Consider the following 5,263-nt stretch of genomic DNA (forward strand, 5'->3'; position numbering starts at 1 on the left):
GAGGTTCCGCAAGATATCAACAAAGGCACTACGTTTGTCAAAATGAATCTCCACAACTCACGTCTACATTTTTATGGTCACCAAGGTGCCATGAGATGGCGGCAAAGCACTACTTTTGTGTAGTTAGCACTTGGCTTATTTGACTATAATTTCTTGACACCATGGTGCCACGATATTGCAGCAAACACGACTGCTTTGACCTGTGCACAAAAAAAAAACATTTTTGGCACATCTGCATGAAATAAGAAGCTACTGAAACCAATGAGCAGATTTCGAGTGACATTTTTGCACTCACCGAGTCAACGCTTGAGTTGCTGAAGATGCTAAATTGCTCGCTCCTCTTGGTGGGCATGGCGCCACTCTACACAACAGGTGCAGAGGTCAACATGACCATTTAATGGTCCGGGAATGGGTAGGGGACCTGCAGGACCTTTGTCTCAAGGACACTCGTGGCTCACTCTCATCAGCAGGCTGTTGTGGAAGCTGCGGGCAACAGGACATGTTGTGAATGCACACTCTGGGTGGGGGGGCGGTTCATTAGGTACACCGGCGCTCTCGAAAAAGGCTTTGTTGTCATGTTAGGATGAAAATACATCTGAATGGAGCCGGAGCCAAGATCCCAGCTGACGTTGGGATTTCAGTACATAACTACAAATCGTAGGATATAAATGCCCTTTCAAAGGATGTAATATTCAGTGAGCTACTTCAGAAAATGCTTTAACAAAAGCTTTTTTTTTTTTATAATGAATCCTGGCTGCGCATCAATTCCCAAGGGCCCTTTCTGTGATGGTACGCCACCCCTTCCACATCGTTTACACTGGAAATCGCTGAAGCTGTTTTCGTGCAATCTGGTTGAACCAACGAAGCAAACGCGAAACTCATTAACGCCGTTAAATAATATCCATCCATTCATTCATTCATTTTCCGTAACGCTTGTCCTCATTAGGGTGGCGGCTTAGTTGGAGTCCTTCCCAATTGGATGGTGGCAACAGAATCGGTGTGTCGACCATGGACTCGCCGTCAGTCAATTGCACGGCTCATACAACAGATGTAAGCACTCCTGGAACACATCCTTGATGCACCAGCTAAGTGGTAGATTTTTAAGCTGTCATGATTTTTTTTTTTGTGTGCGTTTGCTTTTTACAGTATCCAGACAAGGCTTGGTTTGGAGCTTGACTATTTAGAGAAGTGTTCGAGTGAGAGAGTCTCAATACTCTCAACAACTTTTCCAAAAAGAGGCTTCGTGCTGTTTCAATGCCGTTCCCAGTTGAGGTTTACTCTTTATATAAACAGAAAAGAAATACAATTATTCGGAAACGCAACCGGTGACACACAATGAAAAACATCACAGGCAGGCTAACGTATACCATCAATGTAGTGCTCTAACCCCCCATCAATTTTGGATATTTGAACACAAACAGTGTAGCAACACATGTAGACAGACACTGTCACCAGACTCACAGGTATACGTTCTTTCTCCTGACCTCAAAAATGAACACCACTCCTTCTCACAGAGACAGCTATGACATTCTTCTTTGTGTCTGTGTTATACTGCCCCTTAGTGGTCAAAGCACATAACACCAGGGAAACAATGCACGGATGGAAGGGAGTAATTGCATCTCCATTCACTTAAAGAAGCAGATATTCATTTGAGAGAGCATTTTGGATGGATTTCCTTGTCGAAACAAACACACAGAAACTCGCCATTGCTAGCGCACCTACAAAACCGTGTCCACACAAAGCAGTGAGATTAAGAGGAGTGTTCACTTTTTTTTTTTTTTTTGCAGCGGCCTGCCTAACTCGACCGGCAGAGCCGTGGACGCCGACCTTTAAATCTTTCGTCTTTAACTCTTGCCTTCACTCGGGCCGAGCCTCCATTTCTGTGGCGGGATCGCGGGCGGGAATCAATTTAGCATGCGCTGCCGACCCTGCGGCGTGGGATAAACACGATCAAGTCCCTGCAACACAAAAAGCAGCAGAGCAAGCACATAAGGCACACTGACGGTTTTTTGGGCAAAAAGGACTCATTGATGTTGCCTGGAATAACATTTGGGACACTGTCACCAATCAAATTTCGCCCTCAATTTTAGCATCCCACACCACAGACAAAAACTAGTGCCAGTCCACTCATGGAAATAAAGGAAGAACCTCAAACAAAATAATCAAGCGTGACTGACACAAAATATTCCAGGCAGGCGTTTGGAAAAATACATTTCAGATTTGCTCGCAATCACTTACTTGTGGTTTAATACGTGGCACATATCAGAGTTGAAATGCGCCACAAAAAAAAAAGCAGCTCTCCAGATCTGAGAAAGGCTGCCTCGCCATAAAAGAATTAACAGTGTTTCAGAACGCCTTTATCCTTTTGTCCGTGCTGTTTTTCTCCACATGACTCACACGGCAAAAGGCAACAAAACAATCCTGCCTCTTGCAGGGTGTCCCCGTCTTACCTCGCAAATCACCGTGGCGATATCCAACCAACCTGGCATCAACGACGCGAAATCCGTGCAGTCGGATATCGGAGGCTCCGTGAGGAGCCACCGAACGGTAGCCTTTCACTTGAGATTTTCTGCTTGAAAAGGCCATGGATTGCTTCAAAAAGCTCAATAAACAGCATTGAACCTTCACCGCGAAGCCCCGCCTCCACACCTAACCTGCTCAAATGAGGAGAAAGGAGCATCAGGGTGAGCCAAAAACTTTGCAGGTCCCGAGGGTCGACCCAACAGCGCTGCCGTGTCAGATGAATTGACCATTGCATAGCAATCCGCTTCTATTCCCTGCGCAGTATGCTTCTGGTTATTGTCCATCTGCACTGCGAAGCGCTCAACCAATGAAGAATTTGGCTGAACATGAGCAGACAATATACAAATACAAACACTTTTGTCCTTTAGAATGAGGCTGTGAAGGAAAAAAAAAAAATCTGTATGCATGTCACCAGCCCGAGCCTGAAGGATCTCGAGATAATGACAGCAGGAAATTTTTCGAGCGGCGACAACAAACGGCGGGATGTGGGCGACGGACTCATTGACAACACCTGCCAAGGAAGAATAATGACACACTTGACTCCCGTTGCATTCTCAATGAGGGAAGTATTGAACCCAACGTCTTGCGGCAAAAAAAGAGAGAAAAAAAAGATAAATGTGAGGGAGGGTGGGGTGAGAACAGGGCTCCAAATAAGGGCCGCTCTTTTCTTTCGACGATCATTAAGTGGAGAGGATTTGTAATTGCTGCCCAAGGTAGATAATCTCCACCCGGAGCGCCTCACAAATGTTTCATCTAGTCGGGAGCGGTGGAATAAGAGCCACTTCCCTTACGAGCCTCAACGGGGCGGAGGTAAACATGACAGCAGGCAGAGGAGCCACTCGGGCAACGTTGTCGGCCTTTTCGCCATGATGTCGCGAAATGCCTCTCAGGGGGCAACAACCAAAGTAGACACACACACACACACACACACACACAAAAAAGCCTTCGGGCAGAATGATTGTGAGATGATGATGACGATTTTGGCCTTTTCTGGCTTGTCACTGTGTCAAGTGTCAGTTGAAAGGAAGACATGACACGAGGTAAATTGTTTCAAAGCGAGAAGGAAGGAAATATTTTTTTCGACACATCACAGTTGATTCAAAATGAGACATTCAGCCACACAGAGGTGCCTTGAGGCAACGCACATTTCAGGGAGACACATCCTGTAGCAGTATAAAATGTGTACTTTGGTAAAACATCCACTAGTGACATCAAGAAATCCATCAATGGGCTACAATTCAATGGACATTGCGCAGTATGTACATTTTGAGTATAACTTGAATACATTTATTGTCGTCTTAAAGTTACCCAGCAGCTATTAATGTCTAAAGCTTTTTTTTTTGTTTGTTTGTTTTTTTGAACAAAAGTGAGCCTAATAATGAAAGTGGTATTATGGTAATTATGGAATAAGCGGCGTGCTAACATTAATGACTCACAACACCGATTCTCGCGGGCTCAAATGAGAGGGGGGGTGAACAAACAAACTTTTCAAGAGCAACTTAATTCATCTCCGGGAATAAAGTCGAACAAATAAATGCCTGTTTTTATTCTAAATGCTTTTCCTTGGCTTTAGTCAATTTAACAAAAGTTAAAGATCGATTTGTAAGGGCCCCCTGCTGTTCCTATCTAGCCATAAACAAACACAAACGTACATGACATACTGTCAAACCAAACATAAAAAAATTGTAGGTTGTTTATTTGAAACACTCATCACTGCGTCTTAACGTCCGCTAGCCAAATGCAAACACGCCACCGACAAGTGAATGAACGGTATCCACGTGGCCGTGTTTGAACACAAAAGCGCAGCAACACATATAGAGAGACAAGAGAACAAGACTCACAAGGCATCCGTCAACATTATTGCAACTTGCGGAATTACTTATAGAAAGACGGTGAAGTCAAATTCTTCATTTGTGTTTCTGCCTGACTGTACATTACTGCCTCCTGGTGGCCAGATTTCAACATACCAGGAGGAGAGACTTAATGATGAACAACCTGTTTTGTTATTTACATTTTAGTCAATTATGTTAGGAATACATGCTTTTAATAAAATACAATACAATACAATAGCGCTATTTCCCTCATTTTTTTAATCGACGCTGGAATGGCACCACTGAATTATTTTGCAGACCCCGAAGTGGCACATCGTGGACCCCGAGTTGAAAAGCACCATTTTGGAGGATCCAGCCCGGTGAGCTCACTTAACAACCCCGACAATGCCGGCGGCGACGGCGCACACACACACACGGATGCGTGACTCACAAAAGCACACACTCTCCCCCCTCACCCCCCCAAAATAATGGTGGCCCTAGGAATGGAATTATCGTCATCAAAAGAAAAAAATAGAAAAAAAAGGTGCTTTCTGCGATTGCAGGCAACTCCGTTGTGCAGAGCAGCAACACTGTTATTTAAAGGATTTTTTGGGGGGGGTTGGGCAGTCTTTGGTTGCCTCCCCACAAGGAATATTGATCCAGGTCAGCCTGTGAGGGCTCAATAAGGATCTGCTTTTCCAAAGACTCCAATAATTCCAACTGGAGGGACAAATGTGTCCTCAAGCAAGTCACCAAACATCATTACGCGTCACAGATCTGCTGAATCTCGGCGGTTTAACGCAGTGTTGCACTTGTACACTCACTGGCACTTTAGATTGAAAATGATTATCCCAGACGCTGACGCTGTCAGTTTTCATTCGTTTTGAGAGCTAATGTAGCTCTCAAAACAAGCTAATGTAGCCCCCCCC

Source organism: Hippocampus zosterae, chromosome 20 (genome assembly GCF_025434085.1).
Source record: "Hippocampus zosterae strain Florida chromosome 20, ASM2543408v3, whole genome shotgun sequence".
Classification (NCBI taxonomy): domain Eukaryota; kingdom Metazoa; phylum Chordata; class Actinopteri; order Syngnathiformes; family Syngnathidae; genus Hippocampus; species Hippocampus zosterae.